At 43.4% G+C, this 25,553-nt stretch overlaps 1 protein-coding gene across 1 annotated transcript in view; it reads right to left on the bottom strand.

Annotated features, from left to right (window-relative positions):
* ST3GAL1 (ST3 beta-galactoside alpha-2,3-sialyltransferase 1) overlaps window positions 1–8,462 on the bottom strand; it is a 78,447-nt gene extending 69,985 nt beyond the window's left edge. The window contains exon 1 of the mRNA XM_042035737.1: window positions 8,315–8,462. The gene's annotated coding sequence lies outside the window, so the exon portion shown is untranslated. The remainder of the gene's footprint in view (window positions 1–8,314) is intronic.
* Window positions 8,463–25,553: the final 17,091 nt, after the last annotated feature.

A 25,553-nucleotide genomic window follows, 5' to 3' on the forward strand; every position in this document is an offset into this window, starting at 1 on the left:
TTTTCGATTTGTGCTGGGAAGTGTTGATAACATAGGGATGTTTTCATTATTGCTGAGCAGAGCTTACACAGAGCCAAGGCCTTTTCTGCTCCTCACCCCACCCCACCAGCAAGGAGGCTGGGGGTACACAAGGAACTGAAAGAGGACACAGCCAGGACAGCTGACCCCAACTGACCCAAGGTCATATCACACAGCATCATGATCAGCATACAATGGTGGGAGCAGAAGAAGAAAGGGAAGCACATTCAGAGTGATGGAATTTATCTTCCCAAGTTACCATTATGTGGGATGGAGCCCTGCTTTCCTGGGGATGGCTGAACACCTGTCTGCCCATGGGAAGTGAGGAGTGAATTCCTTAGTTTGCTTTGCTGGCATGTACAGCTTGTGCTTTACATATTCAATGTCTCAACCCATGAGGTTTTTTTACTTTTACACTTCCAGTTCTCTCCCACAGTAGGGAAAGTGAGAGAGTGGCTGTGTGGGGCTTAGTTGCTGTCTGGGGGGTTTAAACCACAACAGGGAAAAAACCTGAAGAGCAGGACTGAAGGACATTTCAGTGTCTACTCAGGAAGGAGAGAAATGGAGATGAAACTAGAAAAAACTCCTGAAGCTCTGAAGAAGTTCTCAGTATCTCACACACACTTTGTATTTCCATGGGCACCTCACATCACCACACTGCAGACATCAGAATTACCTTGGTGAAGCTGATGCCTTTTGCCTGTAGAAGAGATCTTAAAGCAAAGCCATATCCTCTGACCCCACAGCTGTGTCCCCTGCCCAGATTTTCTCCATGAATCCACTGCAGAGTCTCCACTTACATCAGTAAGCCAAACCATAGGCATTTTTGGTAGCCCAAGGGAAAGGAGCCACCCTTTACCAAATTTATAAAGCATCCCCACACTACCCGCCCAAATTGTTTTCCTCCTCTTAGCACCAGAAAAGACAACTTTGGTTTCTGTATTTTGTAAGAGCCAGTTTACATTTCAATATTGCCTTCCTAAGCAAGAGAAGTGTTTGCAAGGGTCTGTTTAACACCTAATATTTTACAAAGAGGATGCAGTTTTCCCTTTCATTTCTGTGTTGCCATCACAGCACAACCTCCAGAGCACAAGAGATAACCTCACCATAACATCACAACAGCAACACAATACAAGAAAGATAGAGAAATATAACAGTGTCCAAAGGAGAGCTATGAAGACAGTGAAGGGCCTTGAGGGAAGGCGTATGAGGAGCAGCTGAGGTCACTTGCTCTGTTCAGCCTGGAGGAGACTGAGGGGAGACCTCACTGTGGTTACAGCTTCCTCATGAGGAGAAGAGGAGGGGCAGGCACTGATCTCTTCTCTCTGGTGACCATGACAGGACCTGAGGGAATGGCCTGAAGTTGAGGCAGAGGAGGTTTAGGTTGGATATCAGGAAAAGGTTCTTCAGCCAGGGGGTGGCTGGGCACTGGAACAGGCTCCTCAGGGAAATGGTCACAGCACCAAGCCTGACAGAGTTCAAGAAGCACTGGGACAATGCTCTCAGGCACAGGGTGGGATTCTTGGGATGTCCTGCACAGGGCCAGTCCAATGATCCTTGTGCATCCCTTCCAACAAAGGATATTCTATTACTCCATGATAACTTGCACAGTTCCAATGGCTGTGGCATTCTCAGCTGCTGTACATGCCTCTCTGTCCCGCCTGCAAATTTAGTATCTACGTGCTTGTGATCCCACCAGTGCCACTGCTTGGTCCCTGGAGATATTAGGTAGACCTCAGTATTGGAGTGTGAAGTTTGAAGCTGAACATTTGTTAACGGGATAGAGGGCAAGCAGTAGTTCATTTTCACTTCATAAGGTTGAATTTTTAAGCTACAATTAAGCCAGCTGCTTGAGAAGAGCAGCAGGTCTGTTTGCAACAGTCAGAGTGAAGCCACAGGAGATCTGATCATAAAGTCATTGCTTCTCAATAAAGGCAGATTTTAACTGAAGGGGAAAAGCAGAGGATAGGGAGCTGAAAAGAGATCAAGAAGGAAGAGTTCTAATCCTTCTAATAAGCACTAGACCGAGGAGCAGGAGAGATCCCTTTTTTTTACTTGAAGAGAAAAACAGGGTAAATCTTCCAAAGAATAATAAGTTTACTACAAAAACAGTTTCAAAGAGAACAGAAACAAAACCCCAAATTCAGGTATAATATCGGGATTGCCATCGGCTGACAAACGGCAACAATGCAGGTCACATCAAATTCAGAGGAATCATTCTGACATCTCTGAAGGCAAACTTGATTCTTTCAAAATGAGTAATTTTGACTACCTGAGAGTTTGAAATGGACATAGAATAAAGTAAATCTAAAAGCAACAATGCCTCACTTTATCAAAGCTGTAATTATTTTGACCTGCCATTGCTCAACTAAAGATTGCTTTGATTCAATGTAAGTGTGTATTTTTCTCAGTATTGTCACCAAAAAAAAAAAAAAAAAATCAAAGTCAGATCATCTGCACAAACTGATTTAAGTCAAGTTCTAGTAAGAGAAAGCATTAGATGCAAAAAGCAATAGCATTTACAGCTGAAGTCTTGCACTAATGCAGGCTGCAAGTTCTGTAAAAGGCATCACCATATCTCATCAGGCTAAAAGAATTTAAGGTACAGTCATGGGTGTCGTTATCACACCCTGGCAGCTTTGGATGCACTCTAGAGCATCAGAAAAGAGACAAAAACTGTCAGGTCAGCTCTGAATCAAGTTGCAGGTAGCCCTACACAATGTTCTTTACACATGAGTTTGTAGAAGTCTCAGGGTGAAGTAACACAGGTCTCTGCTTCAAGACTAATCCCAAAACACTGTCTGTAGGATCAAACTACTGTGTTTCGACCCAAATATTCAGGTGACATCTTCCAATCTGATCTGCGGTTTTGCATGCTAGGATGCAAGAAGATATCTTAAAATTTTTTTAAAAAGAATTCAAATCGGGCCACATGTACTGTACTTTGAATTTGAGCTGGGAGTGGGAATCTGATTCCTCCCTAAAAAAATAGAGGTGATGCCTTATGCTTCCCTGGCAGGGTCATATTAACTGAGCTGGCAGATTTGATAGAATTAGATTTCTTTTTCAAGCTGGTACAGCACTGTGATGTGTCAGCACACAAAGTATTTTAGATAAGTAAGATTAAGTCATTGATGGAAGATCCAGCCTCTAGAAATAACATAGTGTCCTTTAAAAGGAACAACCTTTGTTTTGCACTGGTTTACCAAAGCTCTAAAAACAAAAATAAAAAAATCTAAAACTCCACTGATCCTGGGAAAATGTCAGTAGCAATTATTTAGTCCAGAGACATTTTAAAATTGCATCAGACTTAATATCTCAGTGTCACTGTGCCAGTTTTTACTCTGCAGAACAGTCCTCCAAAGGGGTGGAGAAGGAGTGATCCCCTGTAGGAGTTTTGGGGACACCAAGAGTATGTGTGGTCACCTCCATGCTAGCAGCAGCCCTGTGTCAGGCACCAGCAAGGTGGGAAATGTTGTGCTTGGACCCTGTGGGCTCTAACCAGTCACCCATTCCTCCTTGTCCTCCACTCAAATCCTTTGGGATGGAAAGCTACAGAGTGCTGTAGCCTGCACTACAGGGTGCTTCAGCCTGCACTGAAAATGTGCTGGGACAAAGGACTTCCAAAGAGATGGAAAAGTCACTACAAAAAACAAACAAACAAAAAAATCTGTTGAGATGATGTCCTCAGAGCAAGAAAGCCACACTTCAAACGTTAGTCACCAGGTGCAGGTTTCAACCACTTAAGTTGTGTCTCTTTTGCACTCCAGGATACCTTGCAATTGCCTGGCAGAAATAGCTGTGGGATTGGCCTAGAAAAACAGATGCGGCTTGATGACGTTAACACGTTTCCTGAAATAGTACAACTCCTCCCTGCTCAAAGGTTTTGTCATGTTGTACAGAGGGCACAAAACTTCCTCCCCCAAAGGAAGGATGTGCACATCAGTCCAGATGAAACAACTTAATCACAGGCAGTTCCAAGTGCAGCAAAGCCAGGAAAGAATTGCTTTCCGCCCTCCTCTCTCCCAGAATTGCATTTTAACAATTACTACAGTCTTTACAATTGATGACATTCCTAATCTTAACTCATGCTTCAGAGCAAGCTTCCACCAATACTATGGGGAGTTTCTTCTACAAAAAGAGCTCCCTGTCTGTCAAGACCCCCATTTTCCACATTCCACAGCTATTTCACAGCTTGAAGGGATTGTGCAGCCTTGCCTTAAAAGAGCTTTTGAAAGTCTTACAGGACATTTTACACAAAGTGACTTGAGCTTGCTACTTGCAGACCAGAGCATGGGACACTTGGCACCAGTGGGAAGAGGAAGCTGGGGTGAGTGGGAAAGGTGAACAAAAGGGTGACAGCAGTTCCTCTGTGGCTGCTGTTAATTAGCGCCAGGTCAGCCCAGAGCCCTTATCAGGGCAAGAGGGGTCACAAGAAGTGACAACTGTGAACAACTAACAGACATACACCCTAAATAGAGACCACTTATGTTGATAAGGTTATCTATTTCATAAGATAGATGTTTGTACCCAGACAACACACACAGCTCACATAGGGTCCATCCAGTTGCCAAACACATTTTAGGTGCCATTGAAGATACCCTGGACATCAAACCCACCCTCCTGAAGTCTCTAATACAACACCAGGTTGTTGGTGTCAGACAGTCATATCTTTCTGTACTGGCTCCAGAAGGCAAAGACAGATTGTCCAGGGCAGTTCAAACAGCACTAAAAGATTGTGGTTGAGAAGCCAAGTTCCCTGAAGCCTGGTAGGAGATTCCCAGCTCCTGGAGCAGATACTTGTTAGGTGATGAATCAGTCCTCAAACACCAAGCTAACCCAGAGAGGGTTGCAGACATGCTCTGGGTGGGCTGCAAAGGCATTTGTCCATCCCACCCGTGGCACCAGGCACACCATTCCTGCCAGGACTGGCAAGTGGATAGGAGCTGTCACATTCCTAGGCCAGCCATGGCCTCCACTGGTCTGTTGGCTGCTGCCACAGGCACTATGGCAAAAAGAGCAATATATTTACAACAGCATGTTGCCTGCAAGGCTCCACCTCTTGCACAGGAAATGTCTATATGGGTCAAAGAGCTTTCTCTGTTGTAAGCAATTCCTCTGAATTGTGAGTTGACAGGCAAGTCCAGAGTTTACTTTCAGCTTACATACCTCTGAGTTGGATTTTGGGTTTATCAATTTAGGCGGCATACCATGAACATAACAGACAGGCTTTGATGCAGTCAGGCAAGACTGTGGCAGAGAGGGGAAAAGTATGTCTGTCATACTTCACTTTAAATCCTGGAATTCACTCCCATGTTTTAATGGCCTACATCAGTAATCTCAGATCAGCTCAAAATGCATCTGCCTCTCTTCTCCTTGCAAGCTTGATTGAACACAGGCTGTTTAGCAAATATTTTATAGTAAAAAAAATATTTTATAGTAATATTTATATAAAAATATAAAAATTATTAGTGCAAAGCTAACTGGGCTTGTGCTGAGAGGTTCCACCAGAGTATCTTGGAAGAGGGGATGGTTATTAAAATTAATTCTTCCACTTAAGGAGTACTTGTAGGCAAAACCTTTATCCCCCACTTCATCAGTTCATCTATCTGCTGCTTCAGATGAGACACCAATAGTCCTATGCTGCCTTCTGCAAAGTACAGAGGATACAGAAGATATAGAAATTTAATTAAGTCTGGTATGAAAAAGAAAAAAGTTAAAGAAACTCCACATGTGGCATGTGACTGTGTTGAAACAGGACAAAAAATGCATCCTTTTCAGAGTTCCCTCAGCTAGAGCCATGAAAAGCTCCACCAGGTGGTGGGATTAACAGCACTTGAAATATGCTGTGGAGCTGAGTTTGCTCTCTCTCTTTTGCTTTTTAAAAGCATGTTTCTGCTTCACTACACTTTTGAAAATAGGTGTAAAAGATGTTCCAAATAAAAATTTATTTCTACTATCATTTAATGGCAGCATTTGCAATGCACTTGACATAAATGATGTTTTTATAACCTAGAAGATGGAACTGCCGTCTGCATGACCTTAATTTCCTCTCAAGTTGCACCCAGTTTTACACAAACAAAAAAAGAAAATTGATAAGTACATACCAAGTATTTTATAAAATTATGTTTAGTTTGAAAAGTGACCTCCCTCAATTGAGAGGCCATCACCATTAGCAGTATAATCAAGTTTGGAAGAAAAACTGCAAAGAAGGTTTCAAGTTCATTTCTGGCTGGGATGTGTGACAAATTCATACAAACAGGGCAACTCGATGTCTCCCCTGCAGAATCAGATTGTGCACCAAGTGAGCGAGCCAAAAGAATAACTCATGCAATATCTCTCTTCTTTTGCACTTTCAAAGACAATGATTTTACACCCTACTAAGCAGAAAGGTAAAATAAATGTGTATTAGCAGAACTGCACTTTAAAAACTTAGTGGTAACTTTAAAGCTGGTTTGGCAAAACCATAGACTGGGACTTTGTTGTGGTACAGGATTTAAACCTCCTGACACTGAAATGTTACCCTACGGCAGCACCAAAACAGAGTAAATTAAGTGAGAAACTGGCAGAGGAACAGAGCACCAAGTGCACCACAGACCTGTATTGGAGGTTTGTTGTTTTGAGGATAATCAAGAAAACACATACAATTAACTAATAAACACATCCACTCCTTTTATCCACACCCAATCATTCCCTCCTTTACCCCCAGCCACTGTCTGCACATGTGTTCAAGCAGATTAAAAACCATCAGGTTCCCAACTAAGCCCAGAAAGGACCTTAAGCACAGCCATGCCCTGCAGATAACCATCCCTCTTCTGCTGAAAGCAGGAAAGGGAGCCCAGGGCCAGCCACAACTTCTTCTAACATGAGAGCAGCTCTGTGGAGGCATTGCGAACAGTGGGCAGAGCACCACCGGCTCTGGATAGGGATGGAAGAATTGGGGAGGGGTGAACACACTGGCTTGTGGAAGGTGCTGGCCGGTGCAGGATGCTGTGCTTATAACAAGCCAAGTATTTCCACGCAGAGACTTCACAAAGAGCCACCCCTCCAGCTGAAGCTGTGTAAATACTATACAGGAGAGTTGTGCTGCTAATTGAGTACCTTCCGAAATGCCAAGAGGCAGGAAGACTCCAGTTAAAGGCAACTCTTCATTTCAACTTGTGTCACTGAAGAGAACCAAAGTAAATGAACTCCTGAGGACAAGATCAAAGTAGAATAAGAGACTTTTTTTTTTTATATCCTTGAATCTCCTGTCCCTTTTGTACACTGAAATTTAATTTCCTTTTCAAAGAGAGCCTTTGGAGCTTATGAAAATTGACCCAAAAGATTACAAGGGCTTTGTCACCCTTCCAATCTCTCTGAAAGATCCATAATTAGGGAGGTTTTTCCTTCAACATATGTGCCCAGCAGACAAATATATAATTCAGACTTACAATTACGTGAACGAGTTATTTCCATGTACTGGATACATACAAGCCCAACCGTTGTAAAGAGCTGAAAAATCTTGTGTGCCTCAAATGAGTAAATATACACATCAAGGCATATTTTTTGCTGTCTTGTTTTCGTTTGTGCCAGGACTACACACAATCACACGAAGGACCCGGGATGTACGTTTGCTACTGACATAAATATACCAAGTACACCAAAACAAACTGCTGACCTCGAAGGTTAGTTATGATTCATTAGAAATTAATTCTGCAAGGAGGAATGTGCGAGCGGACACCGAGAATAGCTAGTCTGCTTTTTGCCCTCTAACGGAGTAACACTGGCTTTACTCTTTCGCCACATAGCCTACCCAGGGGAGAAAGAAATAAAATAAAACAATCGGCGGGTCTCCGCCGGGCTGGTCCCTCCCGCTGCTCCCACCCGGCGGCGGCGCTGGGCAGGACCGGTCCTCCGTGGGGCAGCCGGAGGGGGGTTCCCGGCGCTGTCGCCCCCCGAGCATCGCCCGAAGGTACCCCTTGCTCCGGAGCCCACCCCGGCACCCGCCGTTTCCCCTCTGCCTCCCTCCAGCGGGGAAATCCCGGCTGGATAGGGCGCAGCCTCCCCGCTCCGGAGTGCCGGGGCGCCGAACCGGAGGATGCTGCGAGCTCCACCAGCGCCGGGGCCACCCCTGCTTCTAAATAACAGAAATAATTTTTTAAAAACCCCAACAACTCAACAGCCGAACGAGGAGTCAGGAGGCTGGGAGGCTCCCACCGCGCCTTCTGCGGCGGCGGGGAGCGGAGGATTCGCAGGTAAGCGGGGAGGAAGGAGGGCGGCAGGGAGAGAGCGAGGGGGGTCCCGTGGTACTCACGGCACCGGGGGCGGCCCAGCCCCATGGCCGGGGCGACGGACGGACGGATGGTCGCTGCTGCGGCTGCCGCCGCGCTGTCTGTGTGTCCGTCTGTCTGCCGGCGCTGCCCACCAAGCCGCTCCGGGCGCCCCGTCCCTCCCCTCACTCCCTCCCCGGCGCTTCCTGCCCGCTCATATAGCGCGCCCTCGGCCACGTGGACGGCGCGGGGCCCCGCCGGCTCCTCCTGGGGGCCGGGCCGGGAGGGGCGGACCCCCACCAACCTCTCCATCCCCTCCTTCTGTCCCCCCCCATCAGCCCCCTCCATCACCCCCCATCACTCCCCCCATCTCACCCCCCCATCAACTCCTCAATCACTCCCCCCACCACTCCCCCCACCACTCCCCCCACCACTCCCCCCATCACTCCCCCCATCACTCCCCCCATTCCCCTCCCATCAGCCTCCCCAGGCCACCGAGCGGGGCTGCGCAGCGGAGAGGTGCGATGCGAACCCGGACTCACCCCTGAGCGCCGCCGGGGTGAAATCCAGCTCTCGTCGGGTCCTCCCCAGAGGGTCACCTCCCAGGAATGTCTGTGTTCCCCACAAGCCCCAAGCTGCCGTGTCTGAAATTGGGCTGCGTGGATCCCAAAGGTGATCGCAGCAGGGAAAGTGGAAAGAAATTCTGCGCTTCTCAGGGCAGAAAGTGGCATCGCTAATAAAAATAGCGCATAGTCGATGTTCACAGAGTCAGATCTGTTTAGGTTAGAAGGGACTTTAAATATCACGTAGTTCCAACTTCCCTGCCATGGACAGGGACACTTTCCTCTAGACTAGGTTGCTCAGAGTCCCATCCAACCTGGACTTGAACACTTCCAGGAATGGTGTATCCACAACTTCTCTGGGCAGCTTGTTCCAGTGTCTCACCCCCGGCCCAGGAAAGGATGTCTTCCAAATACCTAATTTAACCTACCCTTTTTTGTTTTAAAGCCATTCCCCCTTGTTCTATCACTACATACCCTTAGAAAAAAAAACCAAAACAAAATCCTTTCCAGCTTTCTTGCAGCCCCTGTAGGTACTGGAAGGTGCTATAAGGTCTCCCCAGTGACTTCTCTGGGCTGAACAATCCCCGATCAGTCTGTTTTTACAGAAGAGATACTTCAGCCCTCTTCTTTCTGTCCAGCATCAGACATTTTTAAAGTGACTATAAAAAGCTGTAGAATTAAAAAGAATGCAGCATCATTAAAGAATCCCCCAGACAGATACATTCAAGTGATGAAGTGTCTGCTAAAACTATTTGACAACATAATGCTGGCTTTTTTAGTGTCAGTGTGTAAAGACTGGAGCCATGAGATGTGTAAAGACTGGGGCCATGACTGGAAGTGGGGGGGCTACAGCACCTCCAAAGAAGCAAATGATCTCCGATCTTCTCTCCTCCACCCTTCCGTAGGCAGGCAAACATGCACAGTGAACATGCACAGCACATGTCAGAGGGGAGAATGCATTCCTGAGGGCTGAAAAACATGTTCCTTAACACTGGACAGCCGGTGCATAACTCCCTTCGTGAGGCAGATGAGTTTACAGGTGATTAATCTAGTTACCAAAACTGCCCACGTTGTTGGTTTACTAAATCCAGCACGAGGTACTTCCACTGGAGACTGTAATGTGCTATGTAGGAGCTGTAATTCATCAATCACCACTGAGCTTGTTTCCATAGAGTTCTATTAGTAAAAGCTTGAGTGTGAATTTGGACTGGTGTCACATCGTGTACCACGCTGTGCAGGCATTTGCATGCGGTGAGAGCACCTGGGACAGCCTGAGCTTTCTGCTTGGGGAGCACAAGCCCATACAAGCCCTTCAAGGAACTCACCCCATAGCTAAATCCTCCCTCTGGATACTGAAGAGCAGCATAGTGTTATACCCTTCATAAACAAGGTTCGGAAGGGATTTAATCTACAGTAATGAGCATAAAAAAAAAAAAAAAAGAAAAAGCACATTAGTCTTCTTTTATGAGGAATGTATCAGTACAAGGAATTACTGTGTGGTGGAAACAGTCTGTTAAATAGTTGTTCACTGCTTTTTCCCAGGAGCTGCTTGACACTTGCTGGAGGTGGGATGGAAAGCTCCAATTTGATCATCTGTTAGTGTCTCTGTCACCCTTTTGCCTTGATGCTCTCATACTTTAAGGCAAATTGGTTGAATTTGGTGCTTCATTTGCTTCACAGTAATAGTGAAGTGGGTCTGTTTACAAAAAACAATCTCTGGAGAACAGCTCACCAGTAATAGGGCTGTGCATCAGGTTTGGAGATTTCTCCCAAGCATTTCTGGGGTGAGGGAGGGAGTGGGAGAGTGATGAGAAAGAAGAGTCTGAGAGCTCTGCATTTCACCACCTGTTGTTCCACACCTGGTCTGTCCATGAGTTCAACAGAGAAAAAGAATGTGTCTAGTAAAACGGCTGGTTTATCATCATACAACACATAAAGTTTCTCTAGGTTGTATCAAGGAAAGCTCAACGCAGCAGTCAAGAATGTCCTAATTAATGATACTTAATCAAGTTGACAGTGGAACAGGTTGCCCAGAGAAGCTGTGGATGCCCTACCCCTGGAAGTGTTCAAGGCCAGGCTGGATGGGGCCTTGAGCAAACTGGTCTAGTGGAAGGTGTCCCTGCCCATGGCAGAGGGTTGAGATGAGATGATCTTCACAATCCCTTTCAACCCAAAATATTCTGTGATTCTATGACTGAAGAAAGGGAGTGAGAGATAATCGCTTTTTTTTTTTCATGTGCTTGCAGTCCTGTCTCTGCACCATTTCTCTGGAGCACACAAGAGGTAAGATATGGTGCATCCCTCCAGCCACACCAACCTTGCTTACAAGTTGCAAGGATGAGGTATGGAGGTGAGATCTGCAGTGGCTGGGTTTGCCCAGAAAGGCTTCTTTCTGTAAAGCAAGGCAGAAGAGGAATGTGTTTGCCTCAGAGATGCCTCAGGGAGGTGTGACGCAGTGATATGGGTGTAGCATGGAGAAGCGCAGAGCATGGAGAAGATCTGCAGGTCTCTGCCAGCACCTGGCTGAGCCAAGAGCAGAGAACTAGACCAAATCCTCCTGAAGCAGCAAGCGTGGAGCCTATTTCTCCTTGTTATATCAGTGTTACACTCATTTAATTCCTTCAGATGCTCTCAGCTTCCCTGATGCACCCCAGTGAGTGTGGAGGTAACAAGTGCTCTCTGATAATGCCATCGGAATTACAGCAGGGTCCAACCCAGCATGTTGGAGCCAATCCCCCTTATGCTAGAGCATTTCACTAACAAGTGTCATTTAGACGGTTTTGGGAAAGAATCCAGGATTTGTTTCACAGACAGTATTTCCTCAACAGCTCAGTGAATATGGAATAGTTTGAACTAACCATGCAAATCTTGCTTGTCGTCTTATGTAGAGAAACTATATCTATTCTAAACTCTGGGCCAGGGCTTTCAGCTGCTGATGGGGGATAGTTATGCAGACTTCAAAGGAGCTGTATCAGCTTTCACCAAGTGGGGATCCAGCCCTGTATTAATGTTTTAAAATTCAGAAACTGTGCCTAGGTAAAGCATTTTTCTCTATATTTTTAAGCAGCCAGATTTTTATTTTATAGCTGTTCCCTCAGTGGCAGGATTGTTTCTCAGTAGTCAATGTTTAAAGGCCCTTCAAGGCTGAAGGAATTAAAAATGAATAATTTAAAGCTGGTCTATGATGCATAATTTTTAACATATGTTTTACAGGCCATGTGGAACAGTTTTTAACTTGTCAGTAGATATTTTACAAACATGCTGTGCTGGAACCAAAACCTTTTTTATTTAAGAGTCAGATTTGAGCCCTCCTGTGCTTCAACACAGCAGCATACTGGAGTCTACAAGCCATAACAAGGAAACCATTTTCACCAGCACTGAGCAGAAAAGAGGAGAAGTGAAGCAATTGCACCACTATTTCCTCTTACACACACTGTCTAACCAGATGTGGGCAGACCTATGGCTCTCCCATTTTAAGAAGCCTCATCCCAAGGCAGAGATAGAGGAGCTGTGATTTATTTACTCCAAGGCTGCAAAAGAGATGGACCCAGGTGGTGTTGGAGAAGGAGGCATGAAACATGTTGTCTTTTGGTTATTTTTTTACGGATGGCTGGAGTATTCTTTTGCCAACCTCCTGTTAACTCCCTAAATCATGTGGTGCTAGGAACACCATCTGAGTAATTCTTGACAATTTTAATAGGCAAAGCTAATTGCTGGTGAATAACAGTGATTCACCTTTTATGGATTTCATTTCTTGTCCCTTCCTAACTCCTTGCAAGAAGAAAGGGAGCCCTGCAGATGCTCAAAGGCAGCCTGGGTTTCAACCTTATTGACTGGTTCCCACACTCTTCCTTTTTTTCCTGGATTGTCCAGCTTTTCATTTCTATTTTAAAGTTACTCCATATTTGCAGCTAAAAATAAATTGGTTTGGTTATTTCTAAAGCTCTTTGGACCCAAACCCATTTTCAAGTGTTTCACCAAGCCACAAAGTGAAGCAGTGCACTGGGAAAGTGCAGATTTGGGCTTGTGTTTGCCGCCCCCTCATTAGCTCTCCCTTCAGTTCATAATCCATCATCTTTCAAACAAACCAATTGCCATTGTGTCTAGAAGTTAAAATAGAAAATCAGCATTTGGCATGTATGCAGTTGCCAAGAAGCTATTTCTCCTTGCCTATGTAAATAAATTGTTGTTCAAAAATGGTTGGCTTGCTCTAAAATATGTGCTAAGTGCTACCACTGCACTGTGCTCCCAGTGGGAGGAAAGAGAAGAGGATCCAGGAGTGTGGCCAACTTGTGCTCCATCCCCAGCTTTCTCTGTTGAATGGGAGTGTTCTTTCAACATGCCAAAATGCCATTGGATACTTCCTGTCTCAGTGAACAGAGCTGGAGTCATTACTGACCTTGCTGGTTATGTCCTCAGGTCAGGACCAAGGTCCACACAAGTGGTTCAATTTAAAAATGATTTACTGGTAATCTATAGTACTAGCTAATAATTCACATTTATTTTATACCATAGAGAACACACCTATTGGTCGGTATGACTAGATGTGAAAGAGATTAAATATTTCCAAACTTTATAGTTATGAAGCTAAGAAGTTTGACCACAGATGGACTCTACACAATTTATTTATTCTGACTGGCAGAAGAGACAGATGGTGCATGTATATCTGCACGTACGACAGATGATATATGTATACCTACCTGACTTCCACTTCACATTGTGTTCTGTATTCAAATGTGTAAGGGCCACTGCCCTAATTTTGTGCAACTTGGAATGGTAGCACATTATACACAGTGCTAATAAACTTGATAAGGCCATTTGGTGGCTGTGGACTTTGACATAACTGACATACTGTTTTATCAAATATGGCTTGGTCTTCTCTCTGGTTTTTTTTGCAAACAACACCCACACTTCTGACAGATGTCACAGGACTGTGATAGCCTTCCCTGACCCAAAGTCTTCTAAAAGCAAGTGGTAAGAGTGCAGGTTTAAAGCAGGCTTTTAGATCTCATCCTCAGCCTCCACACTTCACACAGCCAGGCTCTGGCGCCAAGGTGCACTAAGAGCAAAGAGAAGAGAAACAACAAAAGCAACAACACCCTTCCCTGCTTGCTCTTGGAATTCAAATGGTGAGGATTTTCAGGAGCTCAGTGGTACTGATACACAGGTAGTGTTCTCAGCATCTGCTTTGCAGGACCTGGCTGCAGGACCACATCAGATGCAGCTGTGACATCAGAGTAGGATTTCTTGTGAGGCCAAACTATTACACAGAGACATGTTTTTACCTGCTAGGACTCATAAGTGCTGTATAGGGGAGTGTTGGCTATGGGTGAAGGTTGTGATACGGTACAATCTGCTCTCAATAAATGTCTGTGGAAGTCAGAGAAACCTTTCAGTATTGCAACACATAAAAACACACAGTAAACACCAAAAGCTGGATTTACAGAAATATGCAGCAAATCTGGAGCTCCTGCAAACTCACATAAAAACCCCTCTGTGCTATGAAATACTTCTTCACTTTTGTACTCTTAGATAAATTCAAGTTTTGCTATAATGACAGTATAAAGCCTGAGAGGAATAATAAACACTAATGAAAAAAAAAAGCACTGCTGGGATATGAAAATAGAACAAAACCCTGTAACACAGGTAGGGGTGGAATCACCATCCCTGAAAGTGTTCAAGAAACAAGTGAACATGGCACTTAGTGATATGGCTTAGTGGGCAGGGTCAAAGGTTGGACTTGATCTTGGGGGTCTTTTCCAACCTTAAGGATTCTATGATTCTACCTCTGTCAGGATACAAGAAGATTAAAATTATATAAAAACAGTTGGCCTTAAGTATTTTACTGCAGAAGAAAGAAATGGCATAAGCACCTAAAATGAGGATAAAAGGTAAGTAACTACCTGGCAAAGAGAGACAGTCGTGTACTTTCTATGTGTTTCACATGTGTAGCATGTTCAATCTCTCCAACATAAATAACCCTTCTTGGAAGTTCAGACATCACCTACAGAACATCACAAAAGTAAAATTAACCTGATTTACCTTTGGCCATCTGGACCTCACAATGCCTTGAGTACCATCTATTCCCGAGCACAGACTTGAAAATATGTGCATTAAGAGTGACTGTGAAGTTATTAGCATCATGTAATTTTATTTCATTTCACTTGTCCCCCAGGACAGTCAGGAATAAACCAGAAGGTGAAATTAGACTTAGACCTAGAAAATAAATGTTGTTGATTAGGTTGAAATGTCTATTAGGCTTCTATTTGAGTTTCCAGCCCACAAGAAGAATGGCAAGCAAAGCCTGTTAAAAACACATTTTGACAAGAATGCATTTTTCTGTGGCTCCAACAAAATAAATATAGTAACGCAGCAGAACCTTTTTAAAAGTCAGGCTTATGTGCTTGTCTGATCAGCACCAGCTAACAGTTTCATCTCTCCTGAATGTCACAGAAGCACGCGAGCTGTGCCACTACGCAGTTCTCAAGATAAATTCTTTTCCTCAAAGGACATCACACACATACCAGGGGCTGTACATTCTGTATTAACTTAAGTACAAGAATAACACAAAATGGTAATTGCAGGTGGAAGTCATCCCCTGAGAAAATTGTGAATATAGCACTGAAGCACACCTGGCAGATGTTACTCACACAGCTTAATTTAGTATGGACAGGCATTTATCTTGAATGGTAGAAAAGCAATATAATAACCCAGGTAGGATAGAAAAGTTTGAGTGGTTTTGCTTTCTTGCCAGATATATAGGTTAAAATTATATTCCAGTCCCTTCCAGCTATGAGGATAGGCTGGCAAGGGATAAATGGCATGAGCAGAATCCCTGTAGGGAGGGATGGTGAGTGCCTGTGCAGGGATAATTCTGAAGATCTGCTGTTAACCCACAGCTTGGAGTTTCAGTGCAGGACAGACCAGCTGAGATGCTGCTAAAGAAAAAAACTAAATAAGTTTAGAAATCAATTCCCCCATTGTTGCCTAGAAAATACTTATGTCACATCTGTGTGCAAAAGCTAGCAGAATTCTTCTAAAGCAGCACTAAGTCAGCTGAAATTCTCTTTTAGATCTGATATTAACAAATCAGCATTTAGAGAAGATCTTGTCCTCAAAGATTGCTTTGGAGTACACTTCCCTGATGGCAGAAGAGCAAAGTTGTGTAAACTAAAGAATTGCTTTAATGATTAGAAATGAGATTTGGACAAAAGATTTCAAAGACTTGAAAATGGTCTTACTGTAAACCAGACAGGTGCTGCATTCAGAGCATAACCTACATCTAAGAAATTGGAAAAAAAGAAGTGATTTAGAAAACCAGAGAATGATTAATCTAAGCTTAATCCAGCGTGATTTCTTAGAGTAAATCTAGAAAGAAAAAAAACTATTTAACATCTGGAAATAAATACAAAGTGGGATAAAATGCAAATCTGTGCTCATCCGAGAGACAATAAACAAGATTACCTTGTAATTTTAGTGAGACAAGAAATGATTCTCAGGAAAAGACTAATATAATATAATATAATATAATATAATATAATATAATATAATATATTGTGTTTACCTTGTCAGTTTGTTGAGACAAGAAATTATTCTCAGGAAAATATTAATATTGTGTTTACCTGGACTTTGGTTAAGCAGATAAAAGCTACTCATAGAATTAACTGTTGTCTTGGGTGCCAAGGGTAGAACCAGACTGGTACTGCAGGGTCCATGCGTGCTAAGCATGGTCTAATCTGCACCTGAGTTGAGGCAATCCCAAACACAAACACAGACTGGGGGATGAGTAAGTCGAGAGAAGCCCTGAGGAGAAGAACTTGGCAGTGCCCGTGGATGGGAAGCTGAACATGACCCAGCAATGTGCTTTGGCAGCCCAGAAACCAAACGTGTCCTGGGCTGCATCCAAAGCCCTGTGGGCAGCAGGTGAGGGAGGGGATTCTTCCCCTCTTCTCTGCTCTGGTGAGACCCCACCTGCAGTGCTGCATCCAGCCCTGGAGTCCCCAGCATGAAAAGGATGTGGACGTGTTGGAATTCCAAATGAGGTCTTGAAGATGATCAGAGGATTGGAGCACCTCTCCTAAGAATACAGGCTGAGAGAGTTGGGGTTGTTCAGCCCGGATAAGAAAAGTCACCAAGAAGAACTTATAGCACCTTTGGGGACCTAAAGGAGCTACAAGATAGGTGGAGAGGGACATTTTCCAAAGGCATGTAGTGATAGGACAAGGGGCAACAGCTTTGAAATGAGACAAAGTAGATCTAGATTGTGTCTTATAAAGGAATTGTTTCCTGTGACGGTGGTGAGGCGCTGGAATAGGTTGTCCAGGGAAGTTGTGGATACACCATTCCTGGAAGTGTTCAAGCCCAGGACTTGCTGACTTCGGTGGGGGAAGACATGCAGACAATCAATGTGATTGATAAAGCAAGCTTCGTTTATTGGCAATACAGAGGCACTTATATAGTATGAGTGTACATGCTTATCAGTTCTTGATTGGTTTAAACTTATGAAAGCGCATTCTTGTTTCTACATAATTGGGTTAGATAAAAGACTACATTTGGCAAGCTTCTACTATTTATGTTTTAACTTGAGAAATCAAAGTTCTCCCTCCCTTCTCATGGTCAGTACATCTTATCAGCACAGCACTGTACCTCCTTAAAACTCCTTTTTTGGTTCTCAGGCTTGTTTCTCATGCAGGCATTTTCTCATGCAGGCACTTTCTCATGCAGGCCTTTGCTTGTACAGCTCTTTTATTGATCTGTACCCTTCAGCTTTATCAATGATCCATGTCCCTGATCCTCTAACCATTCTTCAACGCCCAGGTTGGATGGGGATCTGAGCAACATGATCTAGTGAAAGGTGTCCCTGCTCATGGCAGGTGGGCTGGAATTAGATGATCTTTATGGTCCCTACCAGCCCAAACCAAACTGCGGCTCAGGAAAGGCACAGACAGAGCCTCTTGTGCTTTATGCGCAAGTGGATTCAAAATAGCTTCCTAAGAATACATGGGAACATTTCCCAATCTCCTATGATCTCACTGGATGTACTGTTTTTTCCCGGTGTTGAGGTGCTCACCTTGACCACTGCAGCGGCCCAACTGACCAACAAGGCTGTGCCTGCAACCAGGGTGCAGAAACAGGCCCTGGGGCAAGGGGCATGTCCAGTGTAGTTCAAAGTGCTGCATAGCACACCTCCATGAGGCAGGGTGTGATGCCACCCAAGATAAAAGGTAAGCCCACCACCCAGGAAGAGAAGGTATCCAAATAAAGCACAGAATAATGGAATCATTAAGATTGGAAACTATCTCCAGATGCATGTAGGAGGGTTTACCTGGACTGAGAGATTAACTTCTGGAAAGCAGTCAGCACATTTGAAGGAGCTGTCAAGATGTCCTTTAGGGCATGGTAACTGAAGTGAACCTCACCCTTAGAAATTTATAAAACAATCTGCCTTGGGATAAGAGCTTTTCACTTGCTTCCAGTGTATGAGGGGGAAGGTTGTGATGTTCATGATGACTTCAGGCTGCTGGCAGGATGAAGACATGAAATGGACAAATGAGATTTGCTGAGTCTTGTAAAATGAAAGCTGAGGTGGGATCCTGTTGCTGTCGATTGATAGGAAAGTAAATGTCAGGGAAGGGGGCATGTATAGCAGATGAAGAAGAAGTGAGTATCATGAGCAGGTGAATGTATTCAGGCTGTAAATTATAATAATGTTGGTAACCATCATGTCAAAATTCAAAAAGATGCAAGAAAGCCTCCAGGAAGCACAAATTCTCTGAAGTTTACATACGGGGCTTGATGCATTTCTGACAAATATATTATATGGTTTCCTGTTTGAGAAAGTAACCTGCCTTAATACATTAGACGTACACTTCCTTATATAAAGAAAGGTAGCTTCATGTTTCCATAAAACTATTTCTTGTTTTACATCAAGGAAAATGTGAAAAGCAAGAAACAATGCATATAAAGACACGAGGACATAGCAAAGTGCATGCATCACCTCCCAGCTGCCCCTGTGATGCTCTAATTCTGCTTCACAAAGGAGTCAGAGGAATGGGCAGCAGTTCACGTGAGACTGTAGAACATGTTCTACTGAATCCTCTAAAATCTAAACTGAGCCAGCAATGCAGAGATCAGGGCAAATATTTCTCGTTATCTCAGAAACTAGGTGGTTATGGACACCAGTATGACCTGGAAGGGGCTGAACAAACTCAACCCCTGTAACGCCCATTTGTCACTTGAAGTAAGTACAAGACTGAGGAACATTTGAATCTGGGGGCAGCAGCTCAGATGACTTGTTCTATTTGGCTTGCAAAATTGTTCCTGTCTGTGCAGATGAAATCCCTGTGCTCACTGCCATGACTGTGCAGAATGCAGTTATTTCAAAAAAGGATTATCTCTTTTTTACAGACAAAAGAACCTATTGTATTTCTATGTATTTATTTATTTCCCCTGCAGAACAGAGGAGAAGGCTTTTAGGTATAGAAAATATGCAGGTTTTAAAACAAATTTAAGACGGGGACCAGCCAGAAGTTCCAGACAAGTAATATAGTCTGATTTATGGAGCAGCACAGTTTTATTCAGGTTAATAGGTTTATTCGTTTAATCCACATTAAGTGGAACTGGAGCATTGATGTTTCATAAAGACATTGGAGGCTCCCAGAGATCAAGAAGCCACCTCTTCTACTGTTGAGCAGTGGCTTTTTTCATTCATTGTACAAAACCCTTCACTTTGTGTTTTCTTTGCATGTATCTGGCTTCAGCCTACACCTGTTAATTCTTTTTTCTCTCTGCTGTTAACAATGCCCATTGGAAACAAAACTGTCTTCACATGAAGGTCCTCCTTGATATGTTAGCACTGTGATCTGCTTCTGACAAATTAAGTAGATTGAACTTTTTCACTCTCTCACATGGATATATCTGGCCAGATGTGCACTTCTACCCAACAGATGGCTGTACAGCACTAGTCACCATCCCTCTGGAGTCAGCTCAGACAAATGAGCTCTTTCACGGAGAAGTTCATCTCATCCCAAAGTGAATCTTTAAACCAGACTGGATAAATGTCCCTCACAGCTTTCCTATTTCTCTCTAGCAACAATCAAGGAACTCTGTGCTGGCTGCTTCTCGCTGTTTCTCATGTCACTGCCTGCATTATAGACTTCTGCATTTAGGCAAGATGAATCTGACTTTTGGACTAAGGCATTTTCCCAGCTTTGAATCATTTCCTTGGCTTCCTCCTCTGCACATCACACTGATGAGGCTTTTCAGATCTCCAGCAGATGCATGGTGTTATTGCCTATGTATGAGACTCACTCTCAAGTGCTGGGGGTGCACACTGGGGTAGTTCACTGAAAATCTGGTTAGGGAGATAGAGCTGGATTTCAGTATTTATGCTGTCCACAGTTTGTGCTTGCTATTGATTGTACCTTTTTAATAAGTTGCATGTGGCACAGATGAGAAAATGCCTTAATAGTTATGGTCCCCTGGAAAAAGAACAGATTATGTAACTATTGATCTTAATACTTTTGTTCCATAACTCTTTTCCATTTTTCTGCATCACAAGTTTCAGCTCCTTCCATCCAGCTTGGTTTCCAACATTAGCCATTCAGCTGTATCTACTCGTACCAGGCTCAGCCACTAGCCCTGCCAGACGGCTTCCAGGTGTTTTATTGTTAAAATAAATTCTTACATCTGTCAAGTTATAAAGCAGAGACAAATGAATCCATTTTCGATGGCTTTTTTTTTTCTCTGTCACTTGAAGAAGACATGCTAAGAATTACATACTCTCTGCAACAAATGCCAAAAGATTTGTGTATCTCAGTATGTTCCCTTTATTCATACAAAGTGTGCTAAGTGTTGGGGTGTTGACCACCAATCCATTGTGGCTTATTAGGTCTGAAGGAAAGAAGTGTAATGAAAATCCCTTCTCCTGCCCAGCATCTTATCCCTGTGTTAAGAATGGCCGGTTGGAATGTTCTCATGTGATAAATATGATTGATATATTTATATATTACCTACTTGCACAGTGGCAGGTAGGGTTGAGGAGGAACATCCAGTCTTTCTGGCTGGGAGAAAGAAGGAGTTTTCCCAAGGGAATCCTGATGTTCCATGTGGGGGGTCTTCTACCACAATCTGCAGGAGCAGCTCAGGGGAGTCCTATCCCCATCTGTCCTTCTCTCCCCTTTGTTTTGCCCATTCTTTCTCCATTCCTGTCTCCTTCCCACCATCTCATTTACTAGCTCTGATTGTAGATACTTTCAGGAAAATGAACAGCACTTTTGGACAAGCATTCCCATTTTTACTTAGCTCTGTCTATGCCCCCACAGATGTTCAGGCCATGCCAGAGAACCAAGTTTCAGCCTACACTTGCTGATTCATCTGACATCAACCTCCTCTTTACCCATAAACTGGTCCAATGCAGATAATGAAAGCAAATTCATTATGGCATTTATTACTTTGTCTTCTCACTTGCTCTTACCATGTTCTTTTGGGACAGGAAGAATGAATTGCAGCAGAGAAGAAATTCCTCCAAAAATTTGATTTTTCTGGTTGAATTTTGCTGTACACTACTGCAGTCAGTGAGCTGAGATAGGCAGGTGAGATCACACCACTCCCCTGCAGCTCCACATTGCTCTGGAAGTGATTTGTATCCATTTAGTTTTAGTTGGTAAGAATCAACTTCAGTTAAATCAATATAATGTGGGCTTGCATTGATTTGAGAAGGTTCACCCAATGTGTTGTGCTGTTTAAATAATCATTTTCAAAATCCTTGGAAGCTGTAGTTAAAAACCAGCACATAAGCCAGTTTGAGAAATTGAGTATTTTTAGTGGTGGATCATTGCAGGAGTAGTAAAGTCTAGGCACAAGTGAAAATCTTGTGGGATAAAAGTGTTAAAAACATGAAACAATTCAGTAAGAATTCAAACCATGTCTGGCATTTTGAAACTAATCTTTACTTAGCTAATGTAATCCTGCTTTAAAAAAAAAATGTAGTTTGTTCATTTCTTCACTTATTTTTCTGCTTTTTATATCAGAAAATTTTTATGATCATCTGTTCACAACATCACACAAACAACCCTGTGACAACTGGAATAATGTTTCCTTGAGGATAAGGGGAATTTGTGGTAAGAATCATTGTTTCATGAGGGAACAATCAAGCACTCATTGCCGGCATCTTTGTTGCTTAATTTCTTTGTGCCTGTACCTTGATTTGTTTCTCAAATTTAACAAAGAAGGGTATGAAGCAACAAAAAAATCTAAAATTACAATGTAACCATATGGAAATATTAAGTTAAAGAAGTCTAAGCACTTAAACCAACTGTTCAGGGTATTTTCCCGTTAATGTGCTTACATAAATCACATTAGTTTTTATGAGAGTTATTTTTCAAATTTATAGACTTTTTCAGGTGGATCTTCATCTCTCAAGGTAGCATATGCAGAGACTGAGTGTGTTTCTGCAAATTAAAGTCTGTGGAATTCAAAGTTTAACTCTGACACTGGATTTGTGGATGTCATTCCATAAGCAAGTTATTAATGGTCTTTTGGAAATGGCTTTTACTTTTTAGTGCTTGGCTTTAGACAGCTGAATTGTCATTTCTGAATACCCAGCATTCAAATTACAGATGTAACAAGCATTATTTGTGTGGCAATTCTAGAACTGATCTGTGCTAAGGCTTCATCCCTAACAAAATCTGAAGGGGAGAAAAAACACTTCCACTATTTGAGCAAACAGTGCATAGAAGTGTTGCTGTTGCACTGAAATCCCCCATTTCTGGAAATAGCTTTTTTGGGGGTGTTGTGGTTTAACCCTGATAAGTCAGCTCATCCCCTCATGTGGGATAGGGGAGAGAAGTGAAAGGGTAAAAGTGAGAAGATTCGTGGGTTGAGTTAAAAACAGTTTAGCAGGTAAAGCAAAAACTGTATGCCCAAGCAAAGGAATTCATTCCCCACTTCCCATGGGCAGGTGGTGTTCAGCCATCCCCAGGAAAGCAGGGATCCATCTTCCTACCTGGGAAGACAAACACCAACACTCTGAATGTACCTTATTCCGTCTTCTCCCCCAGATTTATACACTGAGTGTGACCCCAAATGGTCTGGAATATCCCTTGGGTCACTTGGGCTGAGCTGTCTCAGCTGTGTACCCTCCCAACTCCTTGTTCCTCCCCAGCCTCCTCACAGGTTGGGTGGGGTGAGGAGCAGAAAAGCCCTCAACTCTGTTTAAACTCTGCTCAGCAGTAATGAAAACATTGGCTTTCAGCACAAATCCAAAACCCAGCAGCCCCATATGAGCTGCTATAAAGAAAATTAACACTATCACAGGAAAAAAAAATACATGGGAATATCTAATGATTTAGAAAAATAATATCTCTAAATAATATTTCTAGCTTTTATGAATTATATTAATACAATGTTTATCTAGTACTACTTAAATATAATGTAAATTTATATTAGTTGTATTTTAATTTATATATACTATTTCTAATTTTGCTAGGAACATGTGCTGAATGTACCCTGAAGGTTCAGAAAGCAGAATGCAACCCAAAACTTTCCAAAATTTATTACAATATTGAATGCTATTTTAACATTGATTTTGAGATTTGGGGATGATCTAGTTCACCTGTTTTGAATTTTCCATCTTTGTGGAAATTGATGAGGATCTCTTGAGTGCATTTGGGAGCCATGTGGGCTGACTGGTAGCCCTGCAGGGAGCTCCCATGGAGCTGGCAGGGTTCTGTGCTTGCAGTTCGCAGCATCTGGAAGGTCTAAGGAGAGGCTTCAGATGCTCAGTTAGAAGTCAAGAAACAGAAACCAGACAAAGCACAGGGTTCCAAGTACTTCACACATCCTGCAGCCCAAACAGATTGTGCCTTGGAGCTCTTGAACTCACCTTTAACCAACTTTTTTGCATGACTGCTTATGCAGGTATGGGAGTATTTTGGAGTCACAACTTGCCTTATAGTTCCTAGCTACAACTCCAACTTCACTGTATCCAATGAGAGACAGTGTCTGAAAAGTGAATCTAAATATATTCATAAGGTGAAAGTTCATCAAAACAAGGCTAATGAATAAACAGCATAATCAAAGGAGGTGTGCTGCCAGGTAGACCTGCCTTTGGGACAGAAGATGGATTCTGATTCATATTTCACTCAGTGCTTAAGCATCTTTGAACATTGGTTTTAGCACTCCGTCTCACCCTGGTGAAACCTGGAAACTCTTCAGAAAAAGGACAACAGAGGTTCACCAGAAGGTTGAAGTACATGCCAAGAAGGTTTTATTCCAACTTTGATACTCACAATGACCCACATGAGCACTCAGCTCCTTGCAGCTGTGAGAGGGGGCCATTGGCTGCTGCCTCTCAGCAGCAGTGAGGGATAGAGACCACCTCTGGACCATGTTCCTCCAAGAGGAATAACTCCTTAGGTTACACATGTGAAGGCTTTTCTCTTGCCTGAGAGACATCAGCAAACAGCTTAACTGCTGAACAAGCTCAAGGTCTAACATCTGCCCTCTGAGGCAGAAACCAGGCCAATTTTTATGCCAAGAGGGTGTTATTCCTAGCTAGGACATGAGAGCAGTGGGATGAGAGGTTTTCCAGGACAAACCCAAGCCCCTCCTCTAACAGCTCCTTCTTGAGGGCAGTGGGGTGTTATCCATCACTTGATATCTTTACCCAAGACTGAGAGTTTAGGCTGGCTCTGTGCCCTTCTAAAGGGACGCATGCTCAGCCTGGAGCCACGTGCTGGACGTGGGAAGCACTGGTGACGCACTGCTGTACATTATGCAGGAGATGTTCAGCAGAGATTACCACAAAGGCTCCTGCTGGCCTTACAGCCATTATTTAACCTCTTTTTGCCCTACATAAAGCCTTCTAGCAACAAAGCCTTCACTGACTCAGGATTCCTCTGACCTTAGTTTCTCAAGCATCATGGACTTTAAAAAGCCTTATAACTGCCTGGATCTGGGTTTAACTACTTTGCTTGCTAGCTGCAGTCTAGTTCCTACACCTTTAAAAAAGAGCATGTCCATTTGATTTCAGGATGTCATGGCTATGAAGTGTTTTGAATAACCAAATCCTCTCTTTGTTTCTTCTCTGACGTGAGTGCGTTGAACTGGCCAGTGCACACAAAAAACCACAGCTACCCAATTCACTGTGTTGGTGATGGGGGCCGGCGACTGTGCACGTCACATGGAGACAATGGGGACATACAGAGATAAAGGGAGAGGTATTGTGTGGTTGCACAGGATGTTTTTCAGCTTTGAGGTCCAGTCTTCTGGTTCCTGTTTATTTTGGGAAACAGTTTATTCTCCTTGTTTACCTAAAGAGTCAAACAGAGCTGTAACTCCCAAACTGCAGGGTTGGAAGTATATCCTGAATGGGGCAGTTACCTGGATTACATTTCAGTGAGACAAAACCCACTTCTGTGTGCTAGAGAAAAGAGCAAATTCCTTTTCCATTTTAATGGCAGGTGACATCTGCACTGCCAACTGGTCTGCTCAATGAGCTTTTTAAAATAATCACCTCAGTGTAGCCCAGATCTCATTCCCCTCTCCTTTTCCTTTAGCTGCCATGGAGAGAGAAGGGCTGTGCTGTGCCAGAAGGGCAGTAGAATTACAGTGCACAGTAACCTCTACCAGATTCCTTCAGCTTAAATGGCATTAAAATAAATTCTTTCATTGCAAGAAAAACAGAACAAGGAAGAATAAGAGGAAAGCCTGTGCAAGG

This window comes from Corvus kubaryi, unplaced genomic scaffold (genome assembly GCF_017639235.1).
Source record: "Corvus kubaryi isolate FWS band 111438036 unplaced genomic scaffold, C.kubaryi_AGA036_p1.0 37385, whole genome shotgun sequence".
NCBI classification, from domain to species: domain Eukaryota; kingdom Metazoa; phylum Chordata; class Aves; order Passeriformes; family Corvidae; genus Corvus; species Corvus kubaryi.